This window comes from Molossus molossus, unplaced genomic scaffold (genome assembly GCF_014108415.1).
Source record: "Molossus molossus isolate mMolMol1 unplaced genomic scaffold, mMolMol1.p scaffold_m16_p_2, whole genome shotgun sequence".
NCBI lineage: Eukaryota > Metazoa > Chordata > Mammalia > Chiroptera > Molossidae > Molossus > Molossus molossus.
In genome coordinates, this window is record NW_023425355.1 from 98,812,668 (window position 1) to 98,834,238 (window position 21,571).

General features: G+C 49.0%; 1 long non-coding RNA gene across 6 annotated transcripts in view; it reads right to left on the reverse strand.

Annotated features, from left to right (window-relative positions):
* LOC118635943 overlaps positions 1 to 9,526 on the reverse strand; it is a 44,023-nt gene extending 34,497 nt beyond the window's left edge. For 3 of the 6 annotated variants that reach the window (XR_004960616.1, XR_004960614.1, XR_004960615.1), the window contains exons 1-6: positions 9,419 to 9,519; positions 8,223 to 8,568; positions 7,490 to 7,608; positions 6,740 to 6,900; positions 5,958 to 6,086; positions 1,154 to 1,325 (exon numbers count right to left, since the gene is read on the reverse strand). This is a non-coding gene — a long non-coding RNA (uncharacterized LOC118635943). Of the gene's footprint in view, positions 1 to 1,153; positions 1,326 to 5,957; positions 6,087 to 6,739; positions 6,901 to 7,489; positions 7,609 to 8,222; positions 8,569 to 8,675; positions 8,751 to 9,418 lie in introns of all 6 variants that reach the window. The other 3 variants (XR_004960613.1, XR_004960611.1, XR_004960612.1) reach the window with 3 other exon arrangements.
* Between the last annotated feature and the right edge of the window lie 12,045 nt (positions 9,527 to 21,571).

Genomic DNA, 21,571 nt, shown 5'->3' on the forward strand with positions numbered 1-21,571 from the left:
CGTATCTCAGTTGCGATTCATCCTCAACCCTGATTGGGGTCGTGCGAAAGGCAGCTACTCGATGTGTCCCTTTCATGTCAGTGTTTCTCTTTCTCCCACTCCCTCCCTCCCACTCTATCTGAACAAAGATGGAAAAATGTCTTCAGGTGAGGATAAAACAAAAAAATTAAATGTTACCATTTTAGCAACAGCATGGATGGACCTAGAGGGTGTTATGCAAAGTGAAATAGGTCAGTCATAGAAAGACGAATACTGTATGATTTCACATATTTGTGGACTCTAAAGAACAAAACAAAATAAATGAACATAGAAAATAGAAACAGACTCACAGACACAGATAACACACTGAAGGTCGCCTGAAGAGAGGGAGGGGGGACTGGGTGAGAAAGGAGAAAGGACTGAGTAGTACAAAGTGGCAGTTACAACAGTCACAGGGAGGTCAGTACAGTACAGGAGACATAGTCAGTAATGTAGTAAGTATGTATGGTGCCAGGTAGAGGCTGGAAATATCAGGGGAAAAACTTTGTAAAGTATATGTTTGTGTAACTGCTATGCTGTACGCCTGAAGCTAATTCATGGTAATGAATATAAAGTGTAACTGAAAAATAAATTTAAAAAGAGTTATCCTTTTCATAGAGACCACCTAGGGCACTGTGAGCATAGCGGTGTCACAGACCCCTTCCCATGTCATCACAGACTCTAAAGCTACACATATCCCTTCCCCAATCTGGAAGGAAGTGGAGATGTGGGGAAGAAATCTGAGACTGAGCATTATCACTAAGAGTCACTGAGCATTTGTACACATCGACCACTCCTGTTTGCATCTAAGCACACTTAGCAGATCAGAAGCAAACTCAGAGTTCCTTTCCTCCCCTTCATTCCAGCTCAGAGGGCGGGCACTGCCCAGGAAGATCAGCGCCATCAGGCAGAATGAAGAAACCAAAGTGCGCTGCAGCCTGGGGAGCAGCAGTGAACCTGGGATGTCAGCACACCATCCCCACAGGTCCTCCTGTGCCCACCTTCCCATCTGTCCCTGGGAGAGGAGGCCTTGGGGTCCTGGCCTCCCCCTCTCTGTAACCCAGGACAACGTCTAGCGTGCCATCAGCAGACCCCCACAACATCACAGAAAGAGGAGAGGCGCAGCCAGACTCACGGGGTGCAGGAGCTGATGAGGGTTGTCACTGAGGTGAGCAGGGTCCCTCAAGGCTGTCCTTGTCTCCACAGGCGATGCCAGGCTCCTCCTTTAAGGACACAGGCCTTCACTTCAAACCCTGAGTCCTGGAGCTGGGCTTCAGAAAACGGTTTCCAGAGCCAGAAAAGGAAGCCTGGGGGAAGATACAGAATGTCAATATTTTTTAAAAAAGAAGGTGGTATTTTCCTTATTTCTTTTAAAGGTAAATCATGCCCGTGTCCTCACTAGAGTTGAAAAGCCGGGGTGAGAATCCCAGTTGTGGCTGACACACCAGGAGTGTCTCACAAGATCTCTTACCCAGGCCCCTGTGTCCTCAGAGAATGTATTCCTCAAGGGGGACCTGCCCTTGTCTCCCACACATCGAGGCCCTGAGCACAGGCACTGCCTTTTGTCCAGGGGGAGCAGCGATCAGACCCTCCTCGTGATGGGCAGGTCTCAGGTCTCCTCTTCTGGGCAAGTGTGGTGCCCCTGGTCCCTTGAGTGTGTTGTCCCCAGGGGAGAGCCCACAGAATAATGCAAAACCACAATTACATGTCAGAAACAGGGTCAGGTGTCACAGGCCTGCTTTACACAAACTATGTGACTTAGAAACATCTACATCCCCATTGCCTTGTATGATTCTTTTACTGAGAAAGTCGTACCCTCTGCCCCCTTCATCTTAAGGAGACTGAAGTCTTCTGAGGTCCTAAAGTTTTTGAAGAGGAAATCAGGGACTAGTCCTAAAGAAGTCACCAGGGTCCTGTTGTCTCACCCTGCTGACCTAAAGGGGTCAAATTGTAGGAAGGGCTTGGTTCTATTTCCAGTCATGTGCCACATCATCTCCTTTCCTCATCTTTTGCTGTCTCAGCTCTGATCCTACCCTCCCTGACCTCCAAAACAGGTTAAGGAGCTTCAGACAGACAGGGATTCCTGCACAAAGACCCTGAGTTCTTACAGTGCCTGGCTGTGGCCAGGTGGCAATGGCAGAAATGTCCTGTAGATGGACCCTGCTCCTTCACCCGAGAGCATATGCCCCCAACTACTTCTTGGTGGCCCGAGGTCTGTGGCTCTCCTGTAGTTCTCACAACTCACCTGGACCCTTGGCCCTGCATCCCTTTTGTTGTAATCAGAGGGGTAGATGGATACCCCACCTGTGCAGGGGCCAGAATCACAAGAGTTCTTTTTTGATTGCTCTATGTTCTGGCCTCTCTGTTCGTCATCTGAGGGACCTCAGAGCACAGCCTCATCGTCACCAGATATGAGTGATATGAGTGATCGAGCCCACTGTCTTCAACAGCGCTTAGATTTTCAGATGCTTTAAATCTATCCAAGTCCAGGACACAGAGAAGACAAACTTTTTCTAGCTTCTCATCGTTTCCTGGGCCTCTGTGGTTCTGAAACAAGACATGTCTTTGCAGAAGACACCGTATCTGAATCTTGGGACCATTCAAATGCCCACGTCTCCAGCTGCTGTCATCACCCCAATCCCAAGCCCCTTGCATCCAGTGCCCTCAGCACAGGACTGCAGTGTGGTCCTCCAGGGTAACTCATTTCCCTCTTATGCCACTTGGACAAATTGCCCAATCCTTTCTCCTTTTCTGAGTTCACTCAACCTTGTTCTACCCCGATACGACTGATTGAGGCTTTTTACTTAGAAGATGTAGTCTCCCCACCCATACCTCTGTGGGTCACAGGGGTAAGAATGGGGGCAGGAGTGAGGATGGGGTCTTTCTTCAGACCCAGTGTTGCTTAGAATCCCGGATCCTCCCTCCTCAACTTAAAGCATCATCCATGAGGCTCATCCTAAGTCTCCATGATGCTGTCATCCATTCAGTATCCTCAGGATCCCAGGGATTTCTGGTACCTGATCCTGTGGTGTTCCCTCTTGTTATGGGGGACACACTCTGAAATAACATACCATGAAAGTGCACGGCCTCTGCTTCTAATACCCTTCTGACACGTCTTCACGTGTATCCCCTTGTATGCTGATGGCTTGTTGTATCACTATGTCTACCTAACCAATCTGAGCTGGGCCCCAGAATCCCTACAGGCCGACACCAATGGGCATCTCCCTCACATGTCCCAAAAGCCCTGCAAATCTACAGGTGACCCCAAACCTATGTTCCCTGTCTGAAGGGCAGGTACCGCCAACCACCCATGTCCTTAAGCCAAAATCTTAGGAATACAACTAGGTGTCATCTCCATTGCCCCATAACTGCCCTGGACCTGCTCTGGAAAAGCTAAACCATGACCTTCGTGTTGCCACAGATGTTCGTAAAGTCCCCTGTGAGGATTCCTTCTTGCCAGGGGCACTGAAGGCGTCCTGGGCAGGGGCTTATGTCCTGGCTTGGCTGCCCCCACCCCCCACAGGAACTCTGAGGAGAACCTGTACCTTGTAATATTCCTGCCACAGTAAAATGCTCATCTTCTACAAGATGTCAACAGATAATGTCTAAAGCCAAGGAATCAGGACACAGCAGAATCAGCCCATCATGGCTAAAGGAGAACCTTTCCTAAGGGGAGTGTCCATGGGTGTGCATGAAACAAGAATTTGCTCAGTCCTGAGCTTCAAATTAAATACCCTGACCTGTCTGGTCTTTCCCTGAGCACATGAATTCACTTGAAAACATAAATTATAAAAAAAATGAAAACCTGGAAGCCAATCCTTCTACATGAACCGGTACAAAGCTCAGCCATCTGCAATTCGCACAGAACTACCGCGATCTGTCTCACGAAGTCCTCCACACAATGTTTTACACACTTTTAAAGCCACAAAACACAAGGGATCTCGACAAGAAATAAAAAGTAGTACGTCTCATTAGCAAATGCAGGGTTTTAACTGTACAATTTTGGTTTCAGGAACATGGAGACAGCAGGTACAGTGCTGGGTTTGAATCACACACTTAGTTTGACGTGTTTTCCTTCCCTGATCCTAAGTGATGTGTGCAGCACAGCAGGTAATGATGAGAACCTGCTGTCTTTGTAAAGAAGTCTCACATTTCCAATGCTAGGTGTCCTCCCGTAGGGCGGTTCTGTTTCCAGAGCTCAAGCTAGGCTTCCACAGGAGAGGTGTTCAATCGTGCTCCTGCTGCGCCCACACTGCGGACCTACTAACGCAGCCTCCGGGCATGGCGCCAGCACCTGTTCTGAGGACGCTCCAGGGGCCACGAAGGCACAGCTGCGGTACAAGGGCAGCCGTGCCTCACCTGTACCGGTTCCCAGCAGAATCCTGGACGTGACAGCCATGTTTGCTATTACTGAGAAATTTCTAAAATTCTGTGATGTGTCTTCTGAGAGCTGTTTATGGGATTCTTACTTAATATTACACTCATATTTAGAACAATTTCAAAGACTGAGGAGTGTGTTTATGCCATAACATCCCCTGCTTGCCTGACACCAGGCAGGCAGAGTGGAGGGAGAAGGGCCTGGCTGGTGGAAGGGCAGCTGGGGTTCTGTCGTCATGGTTACCGCTCTGCTGAGCATCCCCACTGGGTCCCTGAGCTGGGGCCTGGCTCTAGGAAGGGTACAACACCCCTCCCCTCTCCGTGTGTCTTCCTGTGATCAGAGGTTGAAGATAAGGGCCTAGGTTGGTTACCAGGGAAACAGAACCTGGGTCTGTGGGCCTCGTTAGGAATGGTAAACACCCAAGTGGAATTTCAGGCGCCAGATGGATCATGGGAGCCTGTGCTCAGCCGTGGAATTGTGAGTCAACCATTACATACGTCCACCCGAAGGGCGCGTGCGCACAAACACACAGACAGGCGCAGAGCTGCGCGCTCAGCAGCACTCCTGGCCTTACTGCAGTGACTCCCTGTGGGGGGAGCGTCCAGGACAGGAGCAGGAGGCAGCAATGATGGGTCACGCAGGCAGGGCCCAGAATATTGAAGAGGCAGGGGAGTCCTTGCTGTGATAAAGGCAATGGCACAACTTGCCCTTCACACTGACTAGGACATTTGCGTTGCATTTTCTAAATAGCTTTATTGAGGCATAATTTATAGTTAGAGTCTGACGCAGTGACTTTGAGTACATTGGAAGAGTTGGGCCACTGTCGCCACAGTGCAGTTTTAGAGCATTTCTATCACCACAGAGGGATCCCGTGCTCCGTTAGCAGTCAATCCCCATTACCACCTCCGGGCCCAGGCAACCTCTCATCTAATTTCTGTCTCTGTAGATTTACCTTTTCGAGGCATTTCCTATAAACTGACTCATGTGTTACATTTACTCCCACTCTCTCCCAGTACTTTCTGGCCTCCTGGTGCCTCCCGCTCAGTCTCTGGTCTAGAACTGGACACGCTGGACATGTCTGAACATCACTGGATTCTGGCTCCTAGTCTGTAACTTGGGACAGTATGCAGTGTCAGATGTGGCCCCAGAGCTCCTCCTACACCCATACTTGGGTATGAGGACAAAGCCTTTAGGTGGGGAGGGCGACAGTGGCGGACGCCTGGGTGACCCACCACCCTTTCTGCGAGTGCCCTCATGTAGAAAGTGAGCAGTGAGCACGGCCCTCAGCAAGCTCCCATGCCACATCACTCAACCCTGGCCCGTCTCACCCCTCTCTTCTCCTGGCCACCAAGCCTCTCCGGGGACCCACGACACACTCTCTACCACATCTCTGGGTGTCAGATCTCTCTCTCTGATGAAAGGCTCAATTCCCCAGGGCCGAAACCTGCTTTGAGATTCCTGCTCTTCCCCACACCAACAGCCAGCCGAGCACACAGGGGGGACAAGGGGAGACAACTGACACCCTCACAGGTGGTAACCCGTTGTGGATGATGGGACTGACCTGGTGTGGCTGCTGGAGTGAGGCCAGCACTTTCTCACTTCTGCCAGCTGCGCCCAGGCCCTGCCTGCTCTGTAGTCTGCTGTCCCGCCACCTCATAAACCGGGATGGAAATCTTGCTCAATGATGGGTCTGTGGGAAAGGATGAAAGAAGTTGACACAGGGAAGCATGTAGCATATTGTCTGACACACAGTAAAGAATCAATGAAGGTGAAATGCCACGTTAGCGCTGCTCACAACACACCCCAAACGACCAGGCTGAAGTCAAGCCTTTGTGTTTCAAGAAAGACAATCCCTGCCTGGCTGGTGTGGCTCAGTGGCTGAGCATCGACCCATGCACATAGAGGTCGCCGGTTCGATTCCCTGACAGGGCACATGCCCAGGTTGTGGGCCAAGTCCCCAGTGGCAGGCATGCAGAAAGCAGCCAATCAATGTTCTCTCTCATCGATGTTTCTATCTCTCTTTCCCTCTTCCTTCCTCTCTCTCTAAAATCAATAAAGAAAAAAAAATTTAGCCCTGGGCGGTTTGGCTCAGCGGTTAGAGCGTCGGCCTGCGGTCCGGAGAGACCCGGGTTCGGTTCCTGCTAAGGGCGCGTACCTCGGTTGCAGTTTGTCCCCGGCCCTGGTTGGTCGTGCGGGTGGCAGCCACTCGATGTGTTCCTTTCATGTCGATGTTTCTCTCTCTCTCTCTCCCTCCCACTCTATCTGTACAAAAATTGGAAAAATGTCCTCAGGTGAGGATAAAAAAAAAAAAATTTAAAGAAAGACAAGCCCTGCTTTACTGACCTCCTTCCCTGTGGCTGCGAGACGAGCCTGGCAGGGTCCATGGGGCTTCCACGCTCTCTGATGAGATCACAAGTTCAGAGTCTAGTAAATGTACCTGTTCTCAAGCCCCTCTGTCTGCAGAAGACTCCTATATGTTTGCGGCTGCACAGCTCCGGGGCAACCTAAAAACACAAGGACAGAATGCGGAATTTATTTTCACTTCAGATGAACTGCAAGGTCTCTTTCTGGGTCCACATCATCAGGTTCTGTGTGTGCGTATGGGGAGGGGTAGATTTAATCATTCATGCCTCTTGAAACGAAAAGGCATTATGACAAATCCTGACTCTTAATAACTCAATGATGTTCCAGTTCTCATGTCCCAGGCACAAGACTGATGTTTACTGTCACCTACCCGGGGATACCAGGCAACAAGGCATGGTCCCTGGAGTCCTAAGCCACGGGCACCAGCACCATTCGGCAGGACCCTCTACAGGGGGCGCAGACTCTTTTACCAATTCTCCCTGAAAAACGGATCTCTCTTCCATTGGGAGGAAAGACAGAGATCCAGGGTGTGGAAGTGACAACATGTGTCACGGGAGCCAATATAGGGGTTGAGGACCACCTGTGCACGGTCTCCCTGGCCTTAGAAGGCCCCAGAGCGGTCCATTTCCCGGCGGGGAAGGTTAGGACCTTCCTGGGATCAGATCAACACTCATGCTGATAGGACTGTCAGTCATAACTGGTTGAGTTATTCCTCCCACTATTGCTTACTGTTTGATCCCCAATAGGAATCCACACCCAGGCCCTTCAGCACCAGCATCTGTGTTGAATCCATCCAGAGCTCTGTCACGTGGGATGAGATTGTGTTTTCTTTTTCTTTTTCCATGTATCTTCAGATAGAGTGGGAGGGAGAAAGGGAAGAAGAGAGAGAGAGAAACATCAATGTATGAGAGACACATCGAGTGGCTGCCACCCACACAACCCCAGCGGGGGCTGGGCACAAACCACAAACGAGGTACCCACCCTAAGCAGGAACCGAACTCAGGACTCTCTGGTCCAAGGGCCGACACTCTAACTGCTGAGCCAAACCGGCCAGGGCTGTTTTCTTTTAGCCACTGTTTTAGGAGCCTCTGCAACATTCTTTTGCTTTCCTGCCTCCTCTCCAGTTGGAGCTTCTCCTCTCTCTGCTGCTGGGACAGCAGCCCTTCTTGCAGAAGGCCAGGCGATTGGTAGCCAGGCTGAGGGTCAAGCCACTGAGGCTGTGTATGAGGCTTTCCCGCAGGAAGGATTGGGGCCCCATTATCTGCACAGGCATCCCACAAACCCTCGGCTATGCCCCTGGCAGTATCGACATTCACACCTAAATTGATTCTGATCTTTATCACCCAAGGAAGAGATTCTGGCTTCCCTCTGAACCCGATAAGGTGCTACATGATCTACATGATGGAGGTGTCTCCGTCTCACATGTCTGAGAAATGATGTTTCCCTCTCAGGGGACACTGACCTTTCCCACTGCCTCTCTCACCAGGTTTTCTCATCGCTGTACCGCTGCTGGAGCAGTCTCTCTGCTAGAGAGGCAGGGTAGGTGGAGCCAGGACTCGGGTTCCAGACACTGAGGCCCATCATTAGCTGTTTTGAGAAGGAAGGATGAGAGGCTGCTGTGACTTCGCGAGATGTCTCTTCTCCAGAGATCATCGGGGAAGATGCAGAAATCAACGTTGAGCTGTGTTTCTGGAGTGGATCCATGGAGGCCTCAAAGCTCCAGGCAGCCCAGGGGTCTGGACACGGAGGTGAAGATGAGGTTCTCAAAGAGCCAGAAGGTGGCAAGGGACATGTGCGGAGAACCCAGACTGCAATAAGTGGTGACAAAAGAAGAAAGAAAATCCAGTATTAGCCATCTGAACTTTTCTGTCCCTCTTTTCCCAAGCTGCAAAACGGGGATAGTAAAGAGCCCTACCTCCTAGGATTGTTGTACCTGTTAAATGGGATAATACATCTCACGAGCTCCAAATACTGATGGCACACATACAGGCTTTTAGAAAAGAGATCCATTATTGCATACATGTGACAAGGAATAGAACATGACGGGCCACAGTCAACCATGTAAATGCCCTCCTGCCTTTTTACAAACTCTCCTTAAGCATAATTTCAACAATAATCAACGTGTGACTAACATGTACTCTTCTCGTTAGCATTCCCATACATTCCAAAAGTAGACTTTTACTTAGTTTCAGCATTTGCACCATGCTGACACACCCTTTTAAATTTTCTCCTTCATCCACACTGGCTGTTCATATAGTCAAAAGGTAGCTCAAGTCTATGGAACCCAAAATTCCTGAAAGTATACATACAAATTTATTTTAGTAAAAATAAGAATAGAAATCATTGGAATTTCTAACAGGAAAAAATATAGAAACACAATGAAATAAAAACTGGTTCTCTGAAAGGATTGATAACAAACCTCTAGCAGATGAGAGAGAGAGAGAGAGAGAGAGAGAGAGAGAGAGAGAGAAAGAGAGAGAGAGAGAGAGAGAAGGAGGGAGGTTACCAACAGCAGGAATGAAAGGGGTGACTTTCCCATAGACGCAGCAAATACAAAAGGGCAATATTATAACACTACATTAAACTCTACATACATAAATGCAACAACTTAGAAGAAGTGAATCAATTACTCAAAAACCATAAATTACAAAAACTCACCCAAGTGAAATAATGTGCACAGTCCAACATCTTTTATAAAAATCGAATTGGTAGTTAAAAACCTTTGGGAAAATATCCGAGAGAGTAAACACCAGAACAAACACTGCATGAGTTTTAAATTGCACGTTATTCTGAATAGTGTGATGCAATCTCTCACCATCCAACTCCGTGTCATCCCCACTCCAAGGTGAAACTTCGCTTTGCCCAGAGTGTCCCCACTGCATTTACTGCCACCTGTCTGTTAGTAACTTAGTAACTGCCTCAGTTATCAGATCGACTGCTGAGGTATTGCAGTACTCGTGTTCCAGTAACCGTTAATTTTACTTAATGGCCCAAAAGCACAAAATGTGATTCTGGCAATCTGGATATGTCGAAGAGAAGCCATGAAGTATTTGTTTATATTGGAAAAAAACACAGTATACATAGGGTTCGGTGGCATCCGTAGTTTTGGGCATCCAGTGGGGGTCTCGAAATGTATCCCTCATGGATAAGGGGGACCTCTGTATCGAAAAGAATATAGTGAGAAAATCACTTAAGAAATTAAAATGCTGCATTAGAGCCCTGGCTCATGTGGCTCAGTGGTTAAAGCTTCATCGGCCTGCACACGGAAGGGTCGCGGGTTCGATTACCGGTCAAGGGCACATACCTGGGCTGCATGTTTGATTCCTGGCCCTGGTCAGGGCCCATGCTGGAGGCAACCAATCAGTGCATCTCTCTCACATCTCTCTCTCATTAGAATACCTCCATTGAATGCAAAAGAAAACAGTAGAGGAACCAAACAACAGAAAGACATGAAACACAGAAATAAAAGTGCAATGACAGATGTAAGTCCATCTATGTTTATAAAAACATTAAATGTGAACAGATTAAACAATCCAATCAAAAGGCAGACACTGATAGACTGGATTGAAAAAACAAGATGCAATTTGTTTTATGTCCTCTATAGGAGACACAGTTGACATTCAGAGATACAAACAGATTGACAGTGAAAGTAGGGGAAGAGATGAATCATCAAACCAGCAACCACAAGAACTGGAGTGGGTATCCTAATATCAGGCAATTACTTTTAATATTAAACATACATTTATCATATGATGTGGCAATTCTACTCCTAGAGAATTCTTACCGACGTAAACGAAACATAATGTCCACACAAAGACCTGCACTCAAACACTCATAGCACTTTTACTCATAATGGCTGAACCTAGAAACAACCCAGATATTTTCAACAACTGTATATGGATGAAAGAAAACCACGCCCACACAAAGGATTATGACACAGTAATAAAAAGGAACTACTGGTATATGCACAGCATGGATGCGTGTCAAGTGTGCTAACTTAAAGAAGGCAAACACATAAGGCTGCAGGTTCCGTGACTTCATGTCACTGGTATTCTGGAGAAGGCACAGCTGTAGGCACAGGCCAGCACCAGTGGTTGCCAGGGTGTGGGAGTAAGGGAAGAAGTGTGACGGCAAATCCGCAAGGCAGTGTTTTCAAATGACAGACATTTTCTGTACTTTTGTGTGGTGGTGGTTAACAACTGTATACAGTAGTCAAAACTCTATGAACTGGCTCTGGATGGATTGGTACAGCAGTTAGAGCATCCCCTGTGGATGATCGGTCTAGGGTTTGATTTCCGGTCTTGGGCAAGTCCTTTGCTGCAGGTTCAACCCCTCACCCTGATGTGGGAGGTAACCAATTGATGTGTCTTTGTCACATCAATGATTCTCTCTCTCCCTCCCTCTCTCCCTTCCATTCTCTCTAAAAATCAAAGGAAAAATATCCTCTGGTGAGGATTAACAAGAACAACAAAAACTCTACAAACTGTATACTTTAAATGTAATTTATATCTCAATACTTCTCACTTTTTTACAAAAGGAAAAGGAACTATTAAGGAAAGTACTGAAATACTGGTTATTGTATGAGTGCACAGAAATAAGTCTCATTTTGGAATCCTTCACAGATCTGGCCCTCTTCCGGTATTCCCCATGTCAGTGGATGGCATCACCGCACTCGGAAACGCGGTCTTATCCACTTACATCTCCCTCTCCTTCACCTGAAGTCAAATCCTTGCTGGGTTTTGTCCATTTCACTTCGCAAATATCTGTCTAATGCTGACACTTCTCCCCATGTCCCCTACATCTGCTTTCATCAAAAGACTGTCGTTTTGATAATCAAACCTGCTTTCTCACTGGTCTCTCACATCCACTCAGGGTGTCTGACTCCCTCTCTCTTTCCCTCCTTTCTGCCCCTCTCGCTTCCTCTCCCAGTTGCAGGAAGGCCTGGTCCAGCCCCTGCCTACTCTCCAGCAATATGGAAAGCAGAGCTTCCTCGTCTTGTGTCTCTTATTGGCTTCTTTCACGTCCTCCAGTTTCCCAAACTTCTCCACTTACACTGTCCCCTTCCGGAAGACTCCTGATTAGTGAACTCCTGTGCATCCTTCATATTTCTACTCTCCCGATGCCTCTTCAAGGAGAACTTCCCTAAAGATCTAGCAAAAGTCATTTCCTCCCAAGCCTCTGTGTGCCTCTTTGGTACCAGCAATCATAGGAGTAATTTTTATATTTCTTTGTGTGATGAGTCAATTCACTGTTGTCTCCTGATTGGACATAAACTCCGTGAGGGCAGGAATGTGTCCTTTTTAAATTTTTTATTGTAACCCCCGGCACCAAGCGCAGTGCCTAGATCATAGATGGAGCTTGGGGAATCGTATTTAAATAAATAAGGACTCTGTTTCTTAAGCGCACACACATGGTTACCAGCACAGTGATCCAGAACACTCAGCAGTGTCCGAGCCGTCGCCTGAGCTGAACTAGGAGGTTGGAGTACGGGTAATGTTGCTAGCAGCCTCTGCGTCCGTCCATGATAAAGGCAAAGGCCTTCATGCCTCCCCACACTCAGTGCCCCTTGCTAATGCTGATGGCGGGTCCCCAGAACGCTCATCGCTAAGGGCGGGCCGGCTCTCAGGCCCTCGCAGACCTCAGACCAGGACGCCCTCTCACCACAATAATGGACCACTCTCTCCTCCTAAGACCAGAAAACTGACATTTAGCTGTTTATTCCCTCTTTATGCATCTTGTCACCTTCACATTCACTTCCTCCTTTCTTCTTTGGGTCACCCAATCCAACTCTGCCAATTCCCGGCTGATGACTACCACACCTGCATCTCCCTTCCTGTGTAAGGATTTATCAGGGGAGGCTGGCATCTAACCACTGCACTATGCAGTTTCGTCTTTTCCCATTTCTGAACCTGCAGGCTTCCAGAATTCAAAAGTGCTGCCGATCACCCACAAAAGGAGCGGGGCTGCAGGTGAGGATGCGACCCTCATTCTCATTCTCATCGAAGCTCAAAGCACTGCTGCCTTAAAACCACACGCTGCCCCACCGCGCCACACCAGCCAAAGAGAGGGAGCGCCAGAGACGTCCTAATGCAGAGACTCCTCTCCATAGAGCAGCAGCCTCTACCAGAGACCGGCAAGGTGTTGTCTGGTTTGGGCCTGTGCCACCTGTGGCTTTTTCACAACACCCGCAGACTTAGCTAACCTTCAATCTGGAGCCCCAGCTCCCCCCTGCAGGTCCTCTCTGCTGCACCGCAGACCTCTCTTCCGCTCTGGGTGCTCTGATGGGTTTTCCACCTCACAAGGATATCAAAGCAATTTCTTATCCCGAAGTGTCCCGATGCCAAGACAATGGATCTTCAAAAACACTATTTCAAAAGCATAATAGAAACACTGCCTGTGTAAGGAATTGATGCAGCAAATAGATATGTTAGTTGAAAATTATCTAGAGGTTCGCACTTAGAGAAAAGGACTTAGTGTGTAGTTATTCCCTTCCAGACTTTTTTCTACGCATTTTGACAATTGTTACATTGGAGGGGAACAGTGATGTGTTACAATCTTGTATCTGTTGCTTTGTTGGCTTAATTAATACCACAAGCTACTTTCCACGATGATAATGATGATGAGATCGTTGGTACTGACCTCGATAGCAGCAAATACGTGTAGAGACCTTGCTAGGGAGCAGAAACTGGTCTGTGTGATGTGTGTGCTGCCTCGTCACCCCCAGTACTTTGTGCACAGAGGAGACATCGCGTTCAGTCCGTGCACACCAATGTGTCCCGATGCTGCTGCACAGCTCCACGTGCCTCTTGCTGCAAAGGGCGTCTGACACTGAGGTGCATGCATTCCAGAGCTTAAGGCAGACCCCACATCTCTTTAGGTCTCTATCTGACCTCACTACAAATCTGACTCTGCCCTTGCTGGCTGGCTGCCTTTGGGTAAGCTGCTTCAGCTCTTAAACTCTCTCTCAGCTTCCTCACGTGTAAAAAGGGAGAACATGGATATGCTCACCCTGCTTTGCTGTGAGTACTCAGACTTCTAAAATTATGTATGTAGAGAGAAACTAAAAACAGCGCTGGACCTGTAGCAAGCCTCCAAGTGTGAGCTTTCCTTCTTCGGTCTCTTCACTCCTGCTTTCTGCTTGTGCCCGTTATCCCTCCTTCCTCTTAGCCTTTAACTCCTCTTTCCCTGCCCCCAATGTTCACCCACCCCATTGGCACCCCCTGTCTTCCCTTTGCTTCTTTCTCAGACTCTCCACTGTTTACCTGCTCCTCAGGATTCAGCTCTGATAATATCAATACATCAGCCTTTTTGTTTTTTTGTTAATTCACAGTGGAAGATTTTTTCCATCGATTTTTACAGAGAGTGGAAGAGAACGGGAAGGTGGAGGGAGGGAGGGAGGGAGAGAGGGGGAGAGAGAGAGAGAGAAACATCAATGTGAGAGAGACACATTGGTTGGTTGCCTCTCGCACACATCCCAACCAGGCTGGGGCTCAAACCTGCAACCCAGGTACATGTCCTTAACTGGAATCAAACCCTCGACCCTCTGGTGTGTGGGCTGATGCTCTAACCACTGAGTGTCATCGGCCAGGGCTTAATACAGCAGCCTTTTGTTAGATAAATAATTAACATGAATGATAGAAAAAAATCAATACCATTACACAGACGATGGGAAAACGACACAAGATATAAAGTGTGACTGATGAAAATTTCACCATTATAGTCTGATATATTTACCAGATTTCCATCTCCACAATTTGATGCTGGAAAACTGGACTTCATTGAAATAATGGCAGTAAAAGTAGCCATCGGATAATGTTCTTTAGCCTTTAAATTTCAGTCTTTGAAAGGTTTTTTCTAGCATTATGCAATGACCACGTACTTTTCCAAGCATTGTACAAATCCTATCAACAGGTCATTCGGGTTCTCATTTTCTGGGGAAGTTTCCCATCTGAGTGCATGATTACGAAACTCAGGCATTGCATTCAGGCTTCATTATTAGAATATACGTATGTACACAATCACACACATAAACATACACATCTGTATCTGTCACCGTATCCATGCATACGTGTGTGCATATATTAAAAACCACGACGTCACATGTAGGCCTCCGATTCCAGTGTAACACCTCAGAGATTGTTCTACTTTGTTTCCTTTCCACACTTGAAACTCCCCTTTCTAAAGTCATGGCTCCCGTTACCCTTATATATGTCCTGAACTGCTGAATCCTAATGTATATCAGCCAGCCCTTCCCCATACAGAGGCTGTCCTCACACGCTGTCCTCAAGAATCCCATCCTTGACCTCCACAGCCCCCTCTGCACTGCATTCCTGAGCCAGTTAGCCTCCCCCACCCACCCCCAAGGGACATCCCCCTTACTGCCTGGGGCTCTGTCACCAATGCCCCTGTCCCTGTGTGGGGGTGACTCCTCACTGTGCCTGGGCTCTGATCCACCTAGTCGCTTTCCTTGCTGTGCGGCACCTGATATGGTAGCTTCTGGCCCAGAAGGAAAAGGATGTGAAACAAAGAGCAGGGAAGGGAAAAAGTGAACACATCTTAGTACAGTCAGTTAATTAAAGTGAACCGGGCCAGATCATGGCTACACTATGAACCTCGTGTCTTTTTTCTCATTGTTCTCCAGCGTCCCCTTCCTGCCTCTCTCCTGGGTCCCAGGTCCTCTCTCATTCCTAACATCCTACCCTCCATCAAGATTAGAAATGTTACCATGGGCCTGATTCTTGTATTATCATTTACCTCAGCTGTTGGCTGGTGTTCGGTGTGGGTGATGTCCCCCTGAAGCTCTGCCTCTCATGACGGAGTTGAACATTTCATCCCTCTTTTAGCAATTTCAGGCGTGAGCAGGAGCCTTAGTCTGGAACGTGAGCATGACCCCACCTCCCTCACAGGCCGGAGGAGAAGCAGAGATCACAACAGGGGACACCTCTCACGAGCGCTAGGTGTCAAACCCAGCCAGGAGGGCTTTAGCAGCATCACAGGACTCCTCGACACCCAGGAACACACAGCATGCACTTCCTCTCAGCACTGTTGCACCTGTTGTTCCTTCTGCCTGGTATGCTCTTCTCTCAGGTCATCTACGGCCTCTCCCTCACTTCCTCCAAGTCTCTGCTCAATCTTCACCTTTTCTGGGAGACCTTCCCCGATCACTCTGAACAAAACTCTTTTCCCCTGACCTGGTCTTATCTTTCCCACATCAATTGCCACTCTCACACATGTTATGGATTTACTGACCAACTCCACGAAATCAGACACTGTCTATATTTTTCTCCGTTGTATCCCCAATTCCTAGAACAGTGCTCAGGCACATGCAGGTGCTCAGAAGATTCTTGCGGAAGACTGACTGGGACCCAGGCTCTTCACACACATTGCTAAGATGTACAGCAGTGTCCAGTGTGGGCACTGGCCTCATTTTATTATGATACATATTGAGGCTCAAGGAGACAAGTGACTTGACCAAGGACACACAACCAGGACTTGGGACTCCAGGCTTTGGAATCATATCTGTCAGGTTCCCAAATCCTCAGTTTCTGTACAGAGACCTCACATCCAAAAAAATTTCACCAGAGACATTAGACTCACATAACCAGAGACACCAAAACAGCTCACTGAACACAACCTGAAACAGATTCTCTGCACACAGAGCTCACAGATTGAGTCACAGACTCCCAGAGAGAGCAGAGGCCATACCCACTGAGACAACCTCTCCCCAACAGAACAAAGTCCTCATGCCAGGAATCAAAACTGTCGACACTACACCTCCGAAAAACAGGCTCCCAAAGCACGCAGGCACCTCCCAACTTAATGCAGACACCACACGAACAAACGACAGTTCAGATGACTCAGAAATACCACATAATCTTAAGATAATGTCCCCAGACAAACCAGGGAACCTACACCCTGGACCCAGATCCCCTAAACAGCTGAGGTACTTTATACCTTAAGATAAAACTTCTCCCACCCCCAAGCAGTTCAGAGACATCAACGCTTGGGACCCAGAATCACGAACTGCTCAGAGACCTCATATCCCAGGACGCAGACACCCACATAGAGATCTCACACCCAGGACACAAATGCCCCAAATCTAAAATGCACACGCAGGTATAGAGGCACACGAAGCCCAAGAGACGCTGAGACCACGGCGCACAAAATCCACGCAGATAAAATATCCCATCCACTCACAATCTCCCCAAAAGCTCGGAGATCACATGTACCCAAACTGCACCTGTGACGTCACACCTAGCGGTACGCGTCCCCAAAGGGTCTGACACACTGGACTTCTAGGCAGAGCCCCAATCCTGCTCGGAGACCTCTCCCTGGACCTTAGTTGCGAGCATCTGCAGGGCTGACGGTGCGGTACCAACGCGCCTGACCGGGCTGGCTAAAGGCTCACCGAGACGGAAGGAGCTCGCGTGGAGACAGCACCGTCACCCGCGCGTCCAGCGTCGGACTCTGGCTACAAGCCAGCGAGTGCGCCGAACCTCGCCACCGACCGGGACGGCGTCGGCGGCCCAGGCCCACGGTCAGTTGGTGAGCAGTCCAACTGAGAAAAAGTCTACACTCTGAAAAGCCACATCACACACGCACACGCACCAAGCCTCACCCACAGCTCTAGCTCCGCAAGCATCGCACCACCCCAGGCAGATGGCCGACGGGACCGGGCCGGTTGGGAAGAGGCCCAGGGTCCAGCCGGACGCAGCCAGTCTGCGCCCAGGAAGGACTCAAACCGCCAATCTCGCCGTGGCCAATCACCACCCAGCACGGCGCCTGGCCCCGCCCCCCATCTGGGAACCGTTCGCTCACCCAGTGGCCCGCCCAGCTGGACGTGACCAAGTAGAAGCTGAGAGGTGGAGCTAGAGAAGTGGAGATGAGGGGCGCAGCCTCAGACCAGGACGGTCCCGGAGTGGACTGTCCTACCTCTGAGCCTCTCAGTGGTACTTCCCAGGAAAGAACTGTTCCCTCTCGCGCGCCCCTTGGTGGTGGGAACCCAAAACAGTTCGTCCATGCAGATGCCCATGGACCATACTTGGCTGCCCCCCAGAGGGTGGGAGGGCGAATCGGGATGAAAACACCACAGTTCGCTGCAGTCTTGGACGCTAGAAAGTCTTCCTGAACTGAAATTTACCTCCCTGCAGCGGCCAATATGATAACAGGGGGCAGTATAAGCCTTTTCTATGTGCTGGGCATTGAGCTGGCTTTTGCCTCTCTGGGTAATGCAGAATAGGTCTTGGGGGACTGAGGTCGCATCCAAAGTCCAGCCAGGGGCAGGAGGGCTAGAACTCCTGACTGGGGTCAGAGGCCTTCGGTGGGGCCGGCCTTAGTCCTTCACTGTCTGTAATAAGTGAGAGAGACAGCAGGATCTTTGGTTTTGGTAGGGAAGGGGCCATCTTCCAGAGGCCCCAAGGACACTGAATTAGTGAGATAGGACCACAGGCTTTGTCACCATCTTGTCACCCCTGAACATGTTCCCTAGCAGAATCCTTGGCCTGTCTCCCTTCACAACTTTGCATTTTTTACTCATTCTTTCATTCATTTGTTAACCAAAGATGTTCTGGCTTAATAAAGAGAAGAAAGCATTTATTTGAGCAAAAAGAGTTGCCACCTGAGAGTTGCAGATCTAGGTAGCAATGCAAACTGCACTCCAAAAAGAACAATGAAAAGCAGCCCTGGCCAGTTTGGCTCAGCGGTTAGAGCGTCGACCTGCGGTCCCGAGAGACCCGGGTTCGGTTCCCGCTAAGGGCGCGTACCTCGGTTGCAGTTTGTCCCCGGCCCTGGTTGGTCGTGCGGGTGGCAGCCACTCGATGTGTCCCTTTCACATCGATGTTTCTCTCTCTCTCTCTGTTCCTGTCTCTCCCTCCCACTCCACCAGAACAAAAAAAAAAAGGAAAAATGTCCTCGGGTGAGGATAAAAAAAAAAAAGAAAAGCAGGGTTTATGGAGGCAACTTCCACAAAGTGTAATTCTTTCATGCAAATGAATCACAGCTGTTAGATTAGCAGGGATTGGTTAGTTACAATATGCAAAAGAGGGAGGTAAAAATGCAGGAAGGTAGTCAAGTTCCTATGTGTCTGTACAGTGGTGGTTGTTCCAGGATGTTTATGGTTGGGCCTTGAGCTGAGTTGAGCATCAGGTTAGCAACTTCACAGCAGCTCTGAGAACTGAGGCACGGGATGTGCATAGGCCCTGCCTCCCCCATAGCCTCCAACTCTACTGTCAATGACTTTCTTGGTAATGCTCATTCCACGTCATTTATTTTCCATCTTCACATCCATTCTCTTTCAATTATGTTAGACACTATAATGGGAGTTAGGAATAGAACCATGTGGAAAGAGAAAGAAACCGTAACCTCCTAGAGCTTACATTCTATTGGAATCAGATAGCACACGCACACAGAGACACACACAAATGTAAGCAATTTGTCAGGTGTTGTTAATTGCTGTGATTAAAAATTAAACTGTACACTCTGTCAGTGTTGCTCAGTGGTTGATGACCAACCTATGCATCAAGAAGACATAGGTTGATTCCAGGTCAGAGCACACACTCAGGTTGTTGGCCAAATCCCCAATAGGGGGCATGTAGGAGGCGGCCAATTGATGTTCTTTCTCATAGATCTTTCTATCTTTCTACCTCTTCCTTCCTTTGTGTCTAAAATCGATAAAGAAAAAAAATGTTTTAAATTAAACTGGAGGGGAGCATTTCTAGAAAGAATGGTCAAGGAAAGTTTTTCTAAGATAGTGACATTTGAGCTAAAACCCTGAAGAGATACATATCAGAGAGAAAAGCACTCCAGACACAGGTAAGAGTGAGTGGGAAAGTGTGGGAGTGGAACTGAGGCTAAGGCGTATGAGAAACAGTGTGGAGGGCGGTGTGGCTGGCACAGCGTGATCACGGGAGAGGTAGAAGATGAAGTCAGAGAGGCAATGGTGGACCAGACCACCTAGGGCCCTTGGGAACACAGTGAGGACGTTGACTTACTCTGAGTGAATCATGGAATGTTTCTTAGCACAGAAGTCTCACACCTCTTTCGGAGGCCAGAGGCTCAGGTCACCCAATGCATGGGGAGGAGCTCATGGTTTGCCCCGAGGTTTGCCACGGTTTGCATCCCCAGCTCCTCTTCAGCAACATGCCTTCCCTGGATGATCCTGTGCACTCTGGTCCTTTGTGTTCCCCACAGAGACACACATAAGAAAGAGAGAGCATTAGAGAGTCAGGGACAGAGAGACTCTTTCTGACAGGACAGTGTTGCCACTGAATTAGCACCTACCTGCTGGCCCGCAGCCCTGCTACAGGTTGATGTGCCTGTCTCTTCAGGGAAAGGACACTCCTCCTGAGGGGCTGTGTCTACTGAATGACTCAGCTCCCCATGGCCTGGGCCTCAGTTACACTGTTTTATTTATTTATTTATTTTTATTTTTATTTTTCCTCACCTGAGGACACTTTTCCATTTTTTTGTACAGATAGAGTGGGAGGGAGAGAGAGGAAAGGAAAGAGAGAGAGAAACATCGACGTGAAGGGACACATCGAGTGGCTGCCACCCGCACGACCAACCAGGGCCGGGGACAAACTGCAACCGAAGTACGTGCCCTTAGCGGGAACCGAACCCGGGTCTCTCGGGACCGCAGGCCGACACTTTAACCGCTGAGCCAAACTGGCCAGGGCACACTGTTTTAAAACACATCAGGACCCTCTGCCCATCAGGACAAGGACATGTTCCAGCCACAAGGTGGCTGTACTCAGGGTTCCCCACACTTCCTGAAACCTTTGACTGTCCTTTTGCTAATCTGAGTGCCAGAACAAGGCTTTCAGGGGGGAACTGGGGCCGGGGGTCTCTACATTTGCAGCGGCACCTTGTGCAAATTCATGACTCTGCGGTTTTTCCCCACCTGTGTGGAGTCTCACTCTCTACCTTCCACCACCACTTCCATCGGTAACGTGACGATTACATTCTGTACCTCAAGTACCAGGCATGGTGTGTGAGCGAGAGATAGAGGGACAGACCTCCTGACAGTGAGTCAGTTACACACTCCTTGGGTTCCTGGGCAAACCTCGTCCTTTCCCCTTCCTTGTCACCTCCCTCTGGCTTCAGCTGTTCTGACCTCCCCCTGCCTCCTCCAAGGACCCCATGTAACATCCAGTTCCTCCCTCTCACAAGCTGAGATCTCCCAGCCTCACTGGGCCCCTGGTGACTCACCTGCAAACAGTGAACCCCTCTTAGGAAGCCGCACAGATATTCTGAGTTAATATGTGGACATAGGTTTGTCACGGGGCCCCAAGCAAAGTTGAGGGTGATGTTAGCAGATACTGTTCTTATAGTATTCTTACCACGAGCTCCTTCGAGCTGCACATAACTGAGAACGTGCCCTCCCTGAGGATGCGGATTCTAAGCTTTCGTCTCTGTGGCACCAGGGCAGGGGTGGGACACATCCCAGCCAAGGTGAAATCACAAACCTGGTGACAGCACTGAGCGAGTAAGGTCCATCCTGCCTTCCTACCAGCAACATCCTGGGATGCAGATACAGGAACAGCTCAGAGTCCCAACCCTTTGGACAGAGAAAGACTCCTTGGAATCATTCAGAGATCTCACGACCTGGAGACCCATACATGGCTCAGAGACCTTCACACTAGACACCAACCACAAACAGCTCAAAGATGTCACACCTGAGGAAATAGACCCCAACCAGCTTGGAGAATTCCTACTCGAGGTCACAGCTGCTGTCACTCAGAGGTGTCACATACCTGCCCACAGGGTCTACAGGCTGCACCCAGGGACACGAAGCCACAAATGTTCAGCTCAGAG